Genomic DNA, 19,144 nt, shown 5'->3' on the forward strand with positions numbered 1-19,144 from the left:
CGTCGAGCATGTGCTGTCTGGTCCAAGCGTCATGCTCGTGCCAGTCGAGAACTGTTTTTTTCGTATTAATTATTCAAATGCTTATAAAATGGTCGCATCATATCTTTATTATCTGACCCGACAGACGTTGTTGTGTTCATAATAATGTGTGTTTTCAGTCCATATTCTCTCATTTCACAATACGGCCGATGAAACTTTGAAATTCAAATAATTATAAATTTTGATGAATTTATCATGATTTTGGTACTTTTTTATATATTACATAATGAAAAAAAAGAAGTAAATGTCTTTGGCTGCGTAAGACAGCAAGTGTCGCAAATATGTCGTTCTCAATGAGTCTCAAGAGTCAGAAACTCTTGGCCCGTGGGGCTCAGAGACGCGAAGAATGTACAAAGTACAATCTTCACGCCTCAATAGAGCTACTGGCAAGCCAAGCGCTGGCAGCTATTTCGGTCAACGGATCAGCCTAGCTATCCAACGCGAAAATGCTGCCAGTATTCCTGTTACGCTTCCCCGTAATAATAATTTTAATTTTATGTAATCATAGTATTGTAAATATAATTATAAGATTTGTTTTATAAAGATATTGAATATGGTAATAATATTAATATGAAGGAATATAAGTATAATAGATAAATGATTACTCATATAATATAACATATAAAAATCTTTATTTCAGTTATTACATCGATTTTAGTAATTGTTCCTTGGGCAAATACACTACCACTGAGGCTCTGTAAATTTATATGCCCACGTGCATACCAGCCTGTTTGCAGCAGAGATGGAAGTACTTATCGCAACTTATGTGTGTAAGTATTCTAATTAATCTTATTTATGGTAAAGATAAAGTTAATACGTATCTATATATTGATAAATATGTAGCACATACAAATAATAGTATAAGTAGTTTTTTACTTTTTAGTGTCAGTTAATAATAATAATGTATAATCAATCTGAATGAAATCTCCTAAAAAAAATCGTACACAGAAAACAATTACATCATCCAGATGAACAAAAATTTTCATAAAAGATGTTCATTAAATGAAAACTAATGGGCCAGTCTATATCTTAAATTTTTATGGGACCAAATGGCATCGAACCCTCATCGAACTAAAGAAGAATTACGAAAATCGGAATCGTGTACAAACATAAAAAAAATACCGATCGAATCGAGAACCTCCTCGTTTTTGAAGTCGGTTAATAATACGTATCTACATACTGATGAAGAGCTGTAAACTTATGAAAATATTATGAACATAATACCACTTAAAACCAACCCTCCTGAGATTGCAATAGTTGTTACAAATGATTGTAGGCGGTGGTGACCACTTATAATCAGGAGACCCCTTTATACACAAAAATAGTACATCTTGATACAATTTTATAATCTTTATTTGAATAATCATACTAAGGTTAGTATTTTTAATGAGAATAACAGCCTTTTAGGTATTTCCTTCGTAAAAGGTCCTGGAAGCGTGGGTGTATCACCAATCATGTAGTCAAATTAAAATTCAAATATTTTTATTCAAAATAGGATTAAAATTCACTAATAACACAAAAAACTACAACCCATTCAAAATTGACTACTTATGTTCAAAATAGGTTTCAAAATCACTTATTACACAAAAAGCTACAACCCATTCAAAATAGACCACTTCTGCAGCATTAAGACGGTATTAATATTGGCTGCACTGCCCCCCAATAATATAACTACCATAGGACATAATTCTATGAAAATTACTTAAGTATGCTAGTCATGCCGTATCTATGTCAGTAAACTGTCTACTTTTTTTACTGCATATAGTGCAGAACTGAGCCTATTAATAAAATATAATCATTCAATATCGGCACCCCATTGCAATTTGGTATCAAGAGCAATGCCAAGAAGTATAGCAGATTCCACCAGATTTACCACCTCTCTCTCCGTTTAATAAAATATTCGCATCTACATTTTTGACATCTTGGCAATAAGTTATTGGCATTAAACCAGTGCACGATGTCAGATAGAGCATTAATTGTACATTTGGCTCTTTTTCACTTTGAATATGAGTGAAGAGTCATCCGCCTGTCTTCTTCTACAGCAATCTTGATTGAAACCTTGTGTTTTTTGGTGCACGTCTTCCTCAAATTCAAATTCTTTTTTTTTTTTTTCAAAATAGGATATGATATTACTTATTGAAAATCAAACAAATACCACCCTTTCGATAAAGTTGGTATGCCTCAATGCGCAAGAAAATTACGCTCGTGAACGGGTGCTACTTGTGGTGGCTGGATGATCCTGTCACCGGGAAGTCTGCTTCATGATTTTTTTATTACTTATATTTTTTAATTAAAGTTCTTATATTTTTTTATAAAATAGCTAATAAAATGCTCGCATAATTATTTTTTACGGTATGTGTGGATTTATGCAGCTTACTGTATTGTACTATAATATACACATAAAAAAAGTCTAAGCAACATGCATGATATTACAAATATATGTAAACCGCACGAGAGATAAGATTGAGGCAACAAAATTCAAATGGTGTTGATGTAAGTACCCAAATAGTGCGAAATTGACTGCATGAGTACGGCCTACGAGCTCGACGTCCAATTAGGTGCCCACTGATACGTCACGGAAATCGCGCTCGTCGAAATGTATGGTGTAGAGAACGCAGAACATAGAACTCATCCTGGGGATGAGTCGCAATTCGGGTTTAGGCCTGGTTTGAAGGGTGCGAGTGTACCGTCGGCACGGAAATACTGAAAGGCTCAGGTGTATTCAGGAAGTTCATCCATACAGCGGCTCAACAGTTATGGTATGGGTGGGTATTATGAAGAACAGGCGAACTGAGCTCGTTTTTGTTAATGGAAACATGAGCGCTGAAAATTATCTTGAGAATATTTTGTCCATCTCCATCATCATTCAGTCCATCCATTTGCACAAACCTTTGGCTCCGTTTATTTATTTTTTTACGTTTTATTTTACGTTAATGCATGTCAATGCGCGTTCACATACAGCTCGACGAACCGCTAATACTTATAACGCTTGTGTTGTTGCGTATTAATTTACATTTTGTTAATTACCCGTCTACCGTTCTGAAGATATTTTGTCATTATAACTATGATTCGAATAAAAATAATTGTCCTTTAAGGATTGTGCCGGTAACTTATTCTTAACATTGTAATTAATTAACATTAACACAAACATGCGGACATTTTAATAACTAGTAAAAATTTGTTCGTTAACTTAAACTCGACAGGCTAAATATTAATTTTGTGAATATTAATTATTTATTATGTTTTAGCATGAAATGTCGCGGTAGAGAATTTTTTCACCGAGGATTCTGCGATAATCATCATCGCCCTCCTGGTTTGCCTGATAACAATCATAATTCTACTACTACTACTACTGAGAAGCAGTAAACAGCAAGGAGAATTCATCATGAAGCAAATAAGTCAGACACTTTAAGTTAGACATATTGACACGGATGACCATGTTATATTCTAATTAAATTCAAAACTATTAATTCCAATAAATAAATGAGGCATTTAAACATTATTGTCAAATATTATTCAGTGGGAGGCTCCTTTTCACAGGATGCTGGCTAGATTGTGGGTACCACAACGGCGCCTATTTCTGCCGTGAAGGAGTAATGTGTTTCGGTATGAAGGGCGCCGTATCTAGTGAAATTACTGGGCAAATGAGACTTAACATCTTACGTGTCAAGGTGACGAGCGCAGTTGTAGTGCCGCTCAGAATTTTTGGGTTTTTCAAGAATCCTTAGTGGCACTGCACTGTAATGGGCAGGGCGTATCAATTACCATCAGCTGAACGTGCCGCTCGTCTCGTCTCTTATTTTCATAAAAAAAATAAAAAAAACAAGTTTTATGACTATATTTACAATACTATGACTACATGTAATTAAAACTATCATAACGTGGAAGCGTACCAAGAATACTGGCACGTTATCCGTTGAACGAGATAGCTGCCAGCGCTTGGGTTTCTAATAGCCTTATTGAGGTGCGAAGACAGTATTTTGAACATTCTCCGCGCCTCTGGGCACCACGGGCCATGTGTCTCGACACCAAACGACACAAAGATGTATGACTCACTGACAGACCAACATATATGCGACGCTTGCCGTCTTCGGCAATCGAAGCGGCAGCCCCAGCACCAACTGACTTAACTTGGACAAAAGAAGGAGCCAGAGTGTCGACGCAAGTCACGTCCCACACAGGCGCCTTTCCCTGGGCCCAAGGCACCAGCGTCATTCCATCAGGACGCTTGCCATCGCGGCGGGTAGTACCTGGAAAATGCCGTGCCGTGCCGTGTATTCCAATTATTTATTTAATTAAAATACGCTAGTTACTTGGTAATTTTTTTTGAGTGGTAGTGCCATGCTGGGTCCTGAAGGACACAACGGAAGTAGGCCGGCACGCCTGGAGAAATACCACTCTCCCACTTAAAACAGGCGTGATATAGCGGCTTTGCTAGTGTGTTACGTTAGGTCTGTGGGTTATCTGGAGGCCTAACTACCAGTTTTACCAGTGGGAGGGTCCTTTGCACACGATGCCGGCTAAAATATGGTTGCCACAACGGCGCCTATTTCTGCCGTGAAGCAGTAATGTGTAAGCATTATTGTGTTTCGGTCTGAAGGGCGCCGTAGCTAGAGAAATTACGGGGCAAATAAGACTTAACATCTTATGTCTCCAGGTGACGACTGTAATTGTAGTGCCGCTCAGAGTTTTTTGGTTTTTCAAGAATCCTGAGTGGGATTGCAATGTAGAGCAGGGTGTATCAATTACCATCAGTTGAACGTCTCGTTACGTATTGGCATAAAAAAAGAATCAGATACAGATGTTAGCACGGAATAAAATATACTACTCCTGGAGGGTACCAGGCACCAGGCTACCACAATTAGGACCTGTACCTAATAGTGGATGACCTCTCGTACCCGAGGTATAATCCTGAACACTCCTTTATACCACGGGTTAGCGTAAGCTTTTACGTCAGTTAGGATGTCTGTTCTCCATGCCTGCGTGTTCTTGAAGGACAGAACCTATCCATCATCTGGCTGCGTGTAGAGTGCGACGACCCTCCGCGAATCTTCGCTTGCCTGTATAGGTCCCATAGCGGTAACGCAGAGACTGACCGGCTCCTCGAGCACATCCAACTGCAGAGATCGTATTTGTTGGCGATTTTTAACGCCACCACGCCGAATGGCTAAGCTCACGTACCACCGATCATGCAGGGAAATCTGTTCACGACTTCGCCTTAGCATATGGTCTTACACAACTGATTATTGCGCCATCTTGAATGCCAGACTGACTGACTGTGAGCTAACGTTTCGTTCTCATATTAATAATTAATGCTTTAAAGAGCATATCGAAATGTAGGCTTTATACTTCGTACGGTTCGCGGTTTTACTAATATGAAGGCTGTCGTTGCCTTGCACAATGCGCTAGTAAGAAGTCAATTAGTAGGCAATACGGTCTAGCAGGCAAACTACATATTGTCTTATGTTAGAGAGGGTCAGAACAAGTTTGTAAGGTATATATGGTGTTTATGGGGCTCAATGGGGTATATTTATATTATCCTTTAATGCACCCATCATTATATGTTTTAAGTTTTAAAAACTTGTGCTCGATATATATATGTGTGTCAGGCAGCATTTTATCGATAGCCCCATAATAGAAACAGTCGCCGTTAGATGTCGTTATTTAAAGAAATGGCGTTTGAGTGAGGTCTGTGTTCAAAACCACACGATAAAACATGTGTCATATCGTTTGACAGTGAGATTCAGTTCAAAAGTGACGTTCATAACTGATGACAGAACTAGTCAACACGTTGTGTTCAGTCGCGTTGTGGCCTTCGGCGGAGTCACACGCAGAACTCACCACGCTTTTTATCCGTTTCAATCCGTACCTATTGTGTGCTATTGTTGAGATTAATTTATCACGGGGAGTGTTCCAAAGAGCAGACCTTCACACGAACCACCATAAATTAAGATATCATCCCTACCATCTGGATGTGTGGCGGTACTCCACTGCGCGCTTTTAAAGTAGCTATCTTCCACGTACTACAAAACTGTGGAATGAGCTTCCTTGTGCGGTGTTTCCAGGACGATACGACATGGGTACCTTCCAAAAAAGCGCGAATACCTTCCTTAAAGTAACAAGAAAAAAAATCTCAAAAATTCTACAGACTTGATAATCAGTGGATTTCTTGAGGGTTGATAAATTGCGGTCTTTTTTCCTTCAAACATTCGACTAATTTGACTAAAACAGTTGGTAAGCTCCACAGTTCGAGGCTAATATTTAATATTCTGTTTCATGGTATGATAGTTTTCCAGTTCTATTAAGGTAAGTTGTAAAGCGCCAATGGCGAAAACATGTAAGTAGCTCCTCTAGGAGACTTAGATATAGAAAACGGAACGTTTGTTATACTTTAGATACATTCACAGCATTTACATGTGGTATGTAATTATGAGATGATACTGTTATTAGTGATTCCGGTTTTAATTATTTATTTTATTAGGGTTGACAACAGCTTAATACGAAATAATCACTTATAATTAAATACAAAAACATAGCCACTTATAGTCTACCACGGTTTTTTTTAATTCTAAGTGCATAATTATTATCTTTTGTTTCGGAATAGTTTTTTTTAAGTAGTTTGTTTTTCTTATTTTATTTTAATGAATCTGAATTACACTAACTAATAATTAACTTCATTTGAAGTTTATCCTTTCCGATAAAAAAATAATTATCGTCACTGTCAGATCTGGACCAAATTGCAATGGGATAACACGGAAAGGACCAACTTTCAATAAAAAATACAAAATCTCTTTTTTGATATCGGTTAAAAACCTTACAAAGAAGCCATTGACAATTAATTACTGGGCTTGAACCCTTTGCCTATAATGGACAATGACACAAAAAAAATAACGAACATCGTAAGCTTCACGAAAATTCTGAAAACTTTTAAGACATAAAGACACTAAGCAATTTGCAATTAAATTATAACGGTTAAAAATTATTTCAATTGTCTTTTTCTATGCAAAAATGCATAACGTCAATGTTCAAGTTTTCAGTTCTCCCGGCACTCCCGGAGTGCAACCCTTTCTTTTTTTTATGATGTAATCTTTGACCTTCTTGATGCCCATTTCCAGTATAAGCTTTGATCTTGTTGACGGCGATTTTCAGTATTTAAGTGGCATTACAGAACTCAAATCGTCTTTGTTTGGTGTGAATATGATGTCTTTCATATGCCTTCTTGCATACATTTATATTTTTATGGATATATCATTTAAAATTTTCATAAAATTTACAAATTTATCTTATAATTGAAATATTTAAGTTAATTTAATTGAAAATCTTTACATTTAGAGCTGAGTGATTCTGCTGGTACCATGTAAATATATGTATAACCCCTAACAGCTCTCTTCTGAGGCATCTGTGTTCTCACTCGTTGTACAAATGTATTTAATAAATCCTTCAAAGATATAGATCCATTCTACGGTTCTAGGTTGACCTTTTAATACCACACCATAACCACCACACATATTTAGACAAATTATTAGTTAGTGTACTTCAGATTCATTAAAATAAAATAAGAAAAAAACATACTACTTAAAAAGAACTATCCCGAAAGAATAGATAATATGCACTTAGAAGTAAAGAAAATAGTTGCGAATTTTTATTCAAACTTATTAATCTAACTCTAATTATTGTCATTTTTGGGGTCGGTGTCAGGTTTATTTAAAGATGCCTCCCAAAAAGGTGCGGTAATAAATAAATAATTCCATGATTAAGCCACATATAGAATATTTAGTAGAAATTTGGGGGAAAGCAGGAAAAAACTTACAAATAAGTAAAAATAAAATTAATAAAACTTTGTTTCGATACAATTACCTAACTATTCTTAAAATTTATCGGGAAAAAAAAATGAATTTAAATCAAATATATAAATATAACTCCTGTATTCTCAAAGGAAAACCACAAAGAAACTCGAAATTCGTCGACCAGTGCCTGGAGAAACTTGTGTCTTCTATCGAGTCCTCTCTTGAGAAGGTCGCGGAATGGGGTGAATTGGACCTTGTCCAATTTAACCCCCAGAAGACTCAAGTTTGCGCGTTTACCACTAAAAAAACCCCATTTGTCGCATCACCGCTCTTCGACAACACTTCCCTAAAAGCCTCGCCTAGTATCGGAATACTGGGTCTTGAAATCTCGAGCGATTGCCAATTCCGTGGCCATCTGGACGGCAAAGCCAAATTGGCTTCAAAGAAACTGGGCGTCATTAATAGAGCACGGCAATACTTCAAGCCGGCCCACATTCTAGCGCTGTACAAAGCGCAGGTCCGGCCACACATGGAGTATTGCTGTCATCTCTGGTCTGGCGCACCCCAGTATCAGCTCGATCTATTTGACCGCGTGCAACGCAGAGCAGCTCGAATTGTCGGGGAACCAGTACTCTGTGAACGGCTGGATCACTTGGCGTTGCGTAGAGACGTCGCTTCATTGTGTGTCTTCTACCGCATTTATCACGGGGAGTGTTCCGAAGAGCTGTTTTACCTAATTCCTGCCGCCGAATTCCACCTTCGCACGACACGCCACAAGTTAGGATATCATCCTCACCATCTGGATGTGTGGCGGTCCTCCACAGTGCGGTTTACAAGGAGCTTTCTGCCACGTACTACAAAGCTGTGGAATGAACTTCCTTGTGTGGTGTTTCCGGGACGATACGACATGGGCACCTTCAAAAAAAGCGCGTACACCTTCCTTAAAGGCCGGCAACGCTCCTGTGATTCCTCTGGTGTTGCAAGAGAGTGTGGGCGGCGGTGATCACTTAACAACAGGAGACTCGTACGCTCGTTTGTCCTCCTATTCCATAAAAAAAAAAAAAGGAAAAATTTTAACAATGGACTTATATACACAAAAAGTATAAACATCCAAAAATTCTAACAAGACAAGCCCTCAATATTTGCTTCATAAAACCTGGAACAAAATATGGAACAAGTAACATAAAGTACGAAGGGGCAAAATTATGTAACAACCTACCAAGAGATATTAAAGAATTGCAATCATTTAATGTTTTTTAAGAGACGTTTATATCTACACCCATGCTTTCAATCCTCTATTAAAGATTCTTAAACAGTTAGCTTATTGCCAACATTAAAAAGCCAGTCCTAGTAACCATAATATCATCCAAACGAGTGTTGTAATTAAATTCAGTACAACATTATATCATTCGTTTTCATAATAACACTCCTTTGGATGATATTATGGTTACTAGGACTGGCTTTTTTAATGTTTGCAGTAATAATAATAATAATAATATTGACACACTTTTCACACAAATTATCTTGCCCCAAGTTAAGCATATATATATAAAGTAAGTATATTGTATTAAATATATATATATATATATATATCTATATATATATATATATATATATATATATATTAACATACATAAATACATTTAAACATCCATGACTCGGAAACAAACATCCATATTCATCATATAAATGCTTGCACCTACCGGGATTCGAAACCGGGACCTCTAGCTGAGTAGGTAGGATCGCTAACCACTCGGCTATACAGGTCGTGCAGTAAGCTAACTGTTTAGAATATTTTATAGATGATTCATATTACGGGTGTAGATAAAGTCTTGTATGCAATTGTTGATAATTAGCTATTAAAACACTCATGTGATAATAGTATCGTAAACCCACATTCTTGTTTTAATACCCCTTATTTCACAACAGTTGCATAAGTAACTTTATCTACACCCATGCTTTAAATCCTATATTAAAGACTCGGAACCAGTTAGCTTATTACCAACATTAAAACACCCAATGTCGTAATAACCATTACATCATCCAAACGAGTGTTGTAATGTTGTATTGAATTTTATAACAACACTCCTTGGTTTTTTTTTCGATCCATTCATGCGCAAAGAGTTTCAACATACAGCCTCATTCTTATTGCTCGATGCGTGGTATCTGTATGAATTTCAAAAATAGACGTAATTCTAAAGACGTAAGTCATTTTCGTTTACGCGCGTTCCACACTACCAGAACGTGGCGCGCCGTAAAAAAAAGTAGGTTATTCGAAACCCCGCCATTTTTGCACTATACAAAATGTAAATTACTACCAAAATAAATAATTCTTGAGTTTATTTGTACATAATCAGTAATGGATGATATTAGGTTACTACTAGGACGGCTGGCTGTTTTAATGTTAGCAGTAAGCAACCTGTTTCAGAATCTTTTAAAGGATTCATATTCTGGGTGTAGATAAAGTCTTGTATGCAACTGTTGATAATTAGGTATTAAAACACTCATGTGATACTTTTTTATTGATAAACACACATTCGTGTTTTAATACCCCTTATTACACAACAGTTGCATAAATAACTAATAATGCACCACATTTTGAAGTATTTCTCATAACTTTACTTATTTGATTTCTCGTAACTTTTTTATCATACCGCTTCCGGCTATGACTATGAACACACAGCTCACACACTCACAGCCACAGAGTACATTATATAATATAGGTATGCTCACAGCTGTCATTATAACAAATAATAAAATAGTATAGATATTTCATTCATCACTTAATGTTAACAAATGAACTCATTTATTTTATACGTAACTATTTTGTTATTAAGGCGAAGAGTAAGCAGAAACCACGCAAACATGGTGTTTTTAGACAAGTTTTGTGGTGAAAGTATAGCATTTCGAGCTATGAACACTACTTAATCCTTACACATATCCTTAAGTCTTATTTGTAGGTTGCTAATGCTTGCTGTTGGTTATAGTTAACACTGCCGAGCCTTTTTGAACTTCCACATTTCTTTGAAGTTTAACAAGTTTTTTGGCAAGGCTACACGCCACTACGTAATTAGTATTTATTGTAACTTTGTAAATAGGTAATTAACTTTAAATATAACGACACCAATTATCTATACTATAGACTACAATTTGAGGTTATCATGTTAGTTTAATTATCTCAGTATGTAATTCACTTAAACTTGGTTTTGTTTTCACATAAATTCTGAGGTTATGTCAAAAAATTGTACAACCAAAAGTTGTAAACCTTTTTATTACCTACAACTTTGCTATTTGACTTTTTTCCATAGGACTTGCAGTTTTTGCCGGAAATCGAGATAAACCCTTTTTTACCTTAAGTACCCCCGTAATTTGTTTAGTATTTATAATATTTTTTTTTTCGCTTTTTATTATTTTCAAAGGTACTGGTCTAATAGTTAATAATTTGCTTAAAAGCATTGTAAAATAAAAACTGTGCTCACGAATTTTGTGTCATGAGCTGTTCTTCTCGTTGAAGTGGTATACGTTTACAGCATACATTACACATATGTCATGGATTTCAGCAGAATGAAACCTCAGCATTACGTTACGGAGTAATTAATAGTAATTACAACTATACCAATATTACACCATCGCATTAATACAACAGGCACTCGACTGAGACGCAGCATGTCAGACCATTTTGACTCTTAATTAATACGACCACTTAAAGCAATAACTTGATTGCAACTATCTATAATTTGAAGTAATTTATAGTCATGTGAAATACTTTATAAGCCTTGCGGATTGCAACTAGAATGATATTCTTTATATTATCGCCTCTGTGAAGTTAGTACAGCCGTTGTAATTTTTGAAATGCAGGCCCAGATGTGACGTCACAGTGACGTTAAGAAGATGGCGGCCTAACCCCATACAATGGAGCAGGAGTTTGCTCTAAGATATAAAACTAAGAATACGATTACATAGTGTAGTGTCATATAAAATAGAGTTAATATATTATGTTAAGGGTTTCAAGGGTTAATTGTGCGGCCATTTTACGTGAAGTTCGTCTGTAATGCGAGTAGGCCAATTTTTAATTGACTTCAAAAAGGAGGAGGTTATCAATTTGATCGCATTTTTTTATGTTTGTACACCAATTACTCTGAGATTTATGATCCGATTTACGTAATTTTTGCATTGATAGCTTTGAAGTCGGTGCCAAGCCAAATGTTATAGTAAGTTCCTACACTCGCCACGTGTGACTTTAAGCGGGATAGCTTCGTCTAGAACAAAACAACCAATATTAAGTATTGTTTAGGGTTTGGCAACGATCAATAGATAGCACATATAAATAAAAGTATTTTATTAATATTTACGGTAAAGGTGTATTAAATAGAATTTTTAGTTATTTGATACTTATCAGTTTTTGAAGTCAGTTTTTTAAACGTAGTTTTTTTTTTATACACAATCTTCGCGTGAGGTGTAAGTTGATGATTTAACGATTGAACGTAAGAACGTCAAATCAACGTACATAAGATGATCTCGGAAAACTGAAAACATTTTGGTCGAACGACGCGTCAAGTCTTTGCGACAACGACGCTAAAATATAAGTAGATATCATTTTTAAGTATATGTACTTTATATGTAACTTGATTTTTCAGCCTAATTTTCTCAATCTAAGCCAATGTTTCAAAGGATTTGATTTACAAAATTTTAAAATATTTCACTCAAATAACCGAAAATGCAAGTGTCAACTTGAGATCACCGCTAGTAACAACAACAAGGTGATTATTTCAGGGTCCTTGGGATTAATTGCATAGAATTAAAAAAAGAATTATTACTTAATCGAAATACTCATGTTTTTACTTTATACTGTTAGTGCTAATATATACCTCCAGAGACACATACATTAATAAAACCGCTGAGCTAAATAAAAGCATCCACAATGTCTGCGCGGCATGTTAAAGGTTTCTTTTTACGATCAATCCTTACGGATACATGAGTAACATGCCTAGACCAGGGCTGTCAACTAAAGAACCGGCAAAAATCAGATCGTTAAAAGGTTGATTTCACCGTAACAGTTAAATTATAGTTACAGCTTGAAGGTCTTACAAATAAACTTGGTATAAAGTCATAACTGAGAATAAACCACTTATATGCAATATGTTTACAAATAGACAATTTGCTTACAATTGGTTTATTCGGACGTATAATGTTTCCCGCGTTTGCAAGGTTGCCTAACATTCGGAAAACTTCAGAATTATCATTGTTTTGACAGTGTTGTCTACGATATAGTCAACATTTTGCATATTCTTGGTTTATTCTCAGCCTTAACTTTATACCAAGTTTATTTGTAAGGCCGTAGCTGTGTTTACGGTGATATTTAAAATAATTTTAATAATAATAACATGCATTCATGTTTAATGCAGCAGCAAGTGAATAGCAATTCACTTCACCAACATAAACGGAACTTTAAAAAAATGAAAATGTAAAAACACAAGAGTTATTGAGTACATACATAAAGTACAATACAGTAGATGACATCAATCCACACATACCGTAAATAAAATAAAGGCATAAATATTCATGAATCGTTTTTGAAGGGCCCTGGCGTAGTTACGGGAAATTAAGTAGAGCGGTGATTAACAAGCAAGTGTGACCAATTCCACAGAACACTATACTCTAACAAGACGATGATATGGTGAAGCTTGCCCTAGACATGCCAATTACGAAGCATACGTGTGGAAGACCACCCGTCTCCTGGTTGGCGACGGTCCAAAATGACTTGAAAGAAGCTCATTTAATAGCTGAAATGGCGCAAAACCGTGCCAAATGGGAAAAAAAGGACAAGGAAGGCCGACCCCAAGTAAATGGGAAAAAGGTCGTGGAGGAAGAAGAAGACCATACTCTAACGGTCCATCCATCAATGCTATCTGCGAAACAAAGAAAATGTTTTTTTAATGACATTAAGGGGCGAGACGAGTAGGACATTCAGCTGATGATAATTGATAAGCCCTGCCCATTACAATGCAGCGCCACTCAGGATTTTTGAAAAATCCAAAAATTCTGTACCATTGCGCTCGTCTCCTTAAGGCATAAGATGTTAAGTCTCTTTTGCCAAGTAATTTCAATAGCTACGGCGCCCTTCAGACCGATACACAATAATGCATACACATTACTGCTGTGTGGCAGAAATAGGCGCCTCCCACTGGTAAATGTCCAATAAGTATGGACAATTATGTGAATAGAAAATTAATACTCGAACGTAGACAGACTATATAGTAATTATTTGGAACAGCAGTGCCAGCCCTAGCAAAAAACCCAGATAGGTAATTGATTTTATATTTTTTCGTAACTTATGACTCTGGGATTTCCTTAACTATTTTGCTATACCAAATTGTATTTATAAACTGATATTTGTTTATTTTTTATGAAAAAAAAACGTATGTGACGAAATGAGCAAGACGTTCACCCCCACCGGATTGTAAGTGCCTATTACAATACAGTGCCGCTGGGGATTCTTGATTGAATCGATCATTTTGAGCGGCATCGCAATTGCGCTAGTCACTTTGAGACTGTGGCTATTGCATCTACATTAATTCAGGTTGGCTACTCAAGATTGCTTAGAGTGCCAAACGGTTACATAAGAGAGAAGGAGATAGAGTCAGACGCCGGAACCTCAACAACAAAGAAGAACCACGAGAGTGTTAGGCATTAAACTTTCGAAAAAGCAGTGCCCCAGGGCACTAGATTTTTCAGTTACACCAAAATCGAGAGTGCCGTACGGCACACTATTCCCTCACCAAGTTCTCTCACATTATGTTACGCCTTGCACGGCCGTACAATAAACAACTAAACTCACAATCACAGTCTTTTAGGCAGATTTTCGTTCAGTTGTGTTTTGAATTCTCTTTGAATACAACGCCATGCAATGCAAAAATTTTTCATGAGATATATCCAAAAATTACAAAAATCAAAAACTATCTTTCCTTGCATATTATTTGGGTTAAGGCACAGCTACTTCGACGGCTGTTCTATGCGCTTTTATACTTGCAATACAAACAGAACCTTTACTATTTACTTATGGAACATATAAAGTAATACAGCGAGAACAATAATTGCTAAGCCTCTAATGTAGATGAAAAATCCTGGAGCTTCCATCTTGATTTGGCAAAAGACTTAAAAGACAATGAGGTAACTAAAACGTCATTTTAAATTGTTGGGGGAAGTAGAAAGATCATTGTTTTATGTCATTTATTATTTGCAGAATTTTCGGCAGACTGGTGTATAGTTTACTCTTATTGGGGCTATACGTAGGTTGATTTCTCATTAAAGGTATTGTGTCATTTCTATCTTATATTTCTTTTGTGGTTTCTTGAAGCTTGTGTTTCTTGCTACATATTCATTTTGACTTACAGGAAATTGTGATAAATATCTTGTTTGCCGACATTATGTTGCGTGGCTTGTGTAGGATTATAACTTTATTATAATTGATGTAGGCTCTATATCACTATTTGACGTTTGAATATGTTTGTTGCATCATTTTACATATTATATTGTAATTCAAATGATTTGTAAATCGATGTAAATGTAAATATTGATATAAAAGAGTGGCAATGAGTTTCTTGCTACTTCTTCTCATTAGCTCAAATCAAAGGGTTGACCTTTATAAAGTAGCGGTAGATTTAATAAGAAAAATATTTTTTTCACATTCATAAGTGTCATTTCCGTGACCTACGTGAATAAAATTATTTTGATTTGATATCCTTTATCTATCTGTACTTTCAGCTGACTTTGTAGTTTTTTCCTTTCTTCTATGACTTAGCGGGGGAAATCTTGTTTTTTGGCGGTCGTATTTTGTCTGACTTTTTTCCCGAACGTCTTATGTTTTCTTTATCTTATTTTGGTCAGTTTTCTTTCATGTGCTCATTTATCAAATCGATCATTTTGTTTTGAAGATCAAAATATTTTTTTTCTGTTTCATCCACCCCAAAAAGTACCGCATTTTTCTTCCTCGTAAGCCTTTCAAGATGTTGAATTCTTTGCTCTCTTCTTCTATAATTTTTTCGAATTTTAACTGCAATTCCAAAGATACAAGTTTTTCGATTATATAGATATATAGTAGATATTATTGTAAGTATTTGTAAGTAATGATTTAGAAATGTATTTTGAAAAATTTGCACGTCATAAATGTGGCAAATATGTTCTTTATATTATTTATAAAACATCAATTTTCAATGTTCTTTCGACTAAACTGACATGTTTCGTCGTCGTTGTGTCAAAATTAAAAAACTAGCAAAACCAATGTACCGAGATAATTGCGAATTAGTGTTTTTTTTTTTCAACAAAAATGGCGGTAACTTTTTAATAATATAAGCGACGCACAATTATGGTGCTATTATTATAGAAAACTGCCAATAGAAAATTATTTAGTTCTGCCATAACTCTGTTTAGTATTTTATACGTAATTACTAGCTGACCCAGCAAACGTTGTATTGCCGATATTAAAATCGCGATACAAAAGTAACTGTTGATCGTAGATGGGTGAAAATTTGAAGTTATATGAATTTTTTAATGCCACATTATAAAAAAATAAAAACAAAAAATTTCGTTCAAAAATTAAAAAAAACATTTTAAGGGTGAACAACCCTTATTACTTAGGGGTATGAAAAATAGATGTTGGCCGATTCTCAGACCTATTAAATATGCTCACAAAATTTCATGAGAATCGGTCAAGCCGTTTCGGAGGAGTACGAGAACGAACATTGTGACACGAGAATTTTATATATAAGATTTAGTTCTTACCATTAGTTATTGATTTTATCCACATACTCAATATAATTATGAGAGTATATTGAGATCGATAACTACAGCTTTTGCCTTCTGTCACATTTTTTTCCAAATTTCCACAGACTTATTGAATTAAGTACTTAACTAATCTAATAATTTATGTCAAGCTGAGAGAGGGGGTGACCTCCTTTTCATTTATTTCCTAAATTAACGAGCAGCTTTCCACTTACCCGACTGGAACACGCAAGTTCTGGTCGTTGTCGAAAACTGCTCTTGGTAACTTCAACCAGCCGTTCGTGCTGGCGTTGCACATGAGGAATGACACCCTGGCCCATACATCAAAAGAGAAAGCCTTCTGTGCGCTCTTTTTGCCGCCAACTTGCTTCTTGACGACAACGGAAAAGTACCGCCAACCACCCTGCGGTGTCAGAGCTCTATGGCTGAAGTACTGTTCATACAGAAAACTGTTCGGCGAGCAATGTTTTAGTTGAACGTCAAGAAATCGTGCGGGCTGGATAGTATTTCTCCAATCATGCTCAGAACGTGTACCCCTGATTTGACGCCGGTGCTAAAGCGTTTATTTCGGCACTCATATTCAAAAGGCGTCGTCCCTGATTTATGGAAGCCAGCCCTTGTCCATCCGGACCAAAATAAAACGAAACAGTTCGAATCCGACAAACTAGAGGCCTATAGCTATTACCTCCCTGCTCTCCACAATCATGGAGAGCATAATTAACCACCAGTTCTTGGTATAACTAGAAGGTCAACAGTTGATCAACGACCGACAGTACAGCTTTTGCCACGGTCGGTCGGCAGGCGATCTTCTGGTATACCTAACACATAGATGGGCGGTGACTATCGAAAGCAAGGGGGAAGGCCTGGCAGTTAGCCTGGATATAGCGAAGGAATTTGATTGTGTATCACTCTGGGCACTTCTCTCAAAACTTCCATCATTTGGGCTTTCCGAGCGCTTATGCAAGTGGACCTCTAGCTTCCTCACTGAGGTCGTTGTCAACGGTTATTGCTCGACACCGAAGCCCATAAACGCTGGAGTGTCCCAAGGCTGTATGCTATCTCCTACACTGTTTCTTCTGCATATCAATGATATTATTTTGGACACCTCCAATATACATTGCTATGCATGCGACAGTACTGGTGATACCTTATACATGGGACATGCAGGTCTCTCTCGGGATATTGTTGACCAGTGCCGGGAGAAACTTGTGTCGTCTATCGAGTCCTCTTTTGAGAAGGTCGCGGAATGGGGTAAATTGAACCTTATCCAATTTAACCCCAAGAAGACTCAAGTTTGCGCGTTTACCTTTAAAAGAACCCCATTTGTAGTATCACCGCTTTTTGACAACACTTCTCTTACAGCCTCGCCTAGCATCAGAATTCTGGGTCTCGAAATCTCGAGCGATTGCCAATTGCCGCGGTCATCTTAGAGCAAAGCCAAATTGGCTTCGAAAAAACTGAGCTTCATAAATACAGCATGGCAATACTTCAAGCCGGCCAACATTCAAGCGCTCTACAAAGCGCAAGTCCGGCCACATACATTTACAAACTCGTACATACACTGTAGCCATTCCATTTATTTTCCCGGTGGTAATTTTTTTAAGCTACTTTTTATTTCTTTAAAAATAAAACGTCTGCGTAAGAATTCTTTTTGTTGTTTAAGATCTTCTTCTCCCCAGTATTCATTGCAAATTTTAATGCGGTTGGTGTGGGAGAATGATTCTGAACATTTAAAACTGCAATTAGTGTAACGTGAATGTTCGTAAGACTCTTAAGTATTTTAGCCAGATTAATTTTTCGTTCTCGGTCTTCATAACATCTTCTCTTTACTTACATTTCTTTATTTCTTTTCCACTTTTTAGAGTCTGATTTCTTCTATCTCACATTTTTCATTTCAGTTTCTGATAAAATATCTTTATTTTTCCCTTTTGATAAAATATCTTGTATTGACTCAGCATCAGTAGTTTCTTCTATAATAAAATTTTGTTTACTTGATAAGAATTATTTTTAACTCTTGAAGGCAGCTGTTGCACCAATTTTTCACTTTTTGTTGTGTTAGTATTTATTTTGACTTGATATTTAGTCATTAATTCTATTCGTAAACAACGACACAACGATTTTGTGTGAAATATTTTTTGTTCTTTTTCTGTTTTAAAATTGTTGTACTATCAGAATTTTAAATTTTCGTCTTCATATAAGTTCTTCGTCTGTCTGTGCCAAAATATTAACACCTTAAATATTACTTGGAGGTCGGACTGGCAGATCATTCATGAATATAGAAAAAAAGTTATATATTATATTATTATAAACTTATATTTATTTATATATATCACATAATAGAACTTATTTAGTAACGGTCATACATATTGATGATAAACTCAAACATTTACCAATAAGTGAAATTATTTAGTTTTGACATGTTATAAATGTCACAGGACCATAAGAGATAATTGTGGCAGAACTAAATAAAAGAACTTATTGATTTTATTAAAAGTTTTTTAGTGAATTTGCTACAGATATTTATTTATTTCCTACGT

At 36.0% G+C, this 19,144-nt stretch overlaps 2 long non-coding RNA genes across 6 annotated transcripts in view; one reads left to right on the forward strand and one right to left on the reverse strand.

Annotated features, from left to right (window-relative positions):
- The window catches only part of LOC126971041 (uncharacterized), an 80,141-nt gene extending 76,600 nt beyond the window's left edge, over nucleotides 1-3,541 (forward strand). The window contains exons 2-3 of one of the 2 annotated variants that reach the window (XR_007730787.1): nucleotides 680-809; nucleotides 3,288-3,541. This is a non-coding gene — a long non-coding RNA (uncharacterized LOC126971041). The remainder of the gene's footprint in view (nucleotides 1-679; nucleotides 810-3,287) is intronic. The other variant, XR_007730790.1, reaches the window with a different exon arrangement.
- The window catches only part of LOC126971031 (uncharacterized), a 161,730-nt gene that overhangs the window by 108,899 nt on the left and 33,687 nt on the right, over nucleotides 1-19,144 (reverse strand). The window lies entirely within an intron of this gene.

This window comes from Leptidea sinapis, chromosome 22 (genome assembly GCF_905404315.1).
Source record: "Leptidea sinapis chromosome 22, ilLepSina1.1, whole genome shotgun sequence".
Taxonomy (NCBI): Eukaryota; Metazoa; Arthropoda; class Insecta; order Lepidoptera; family Pieridae; genus Leptidea; species Leptidea sinapis.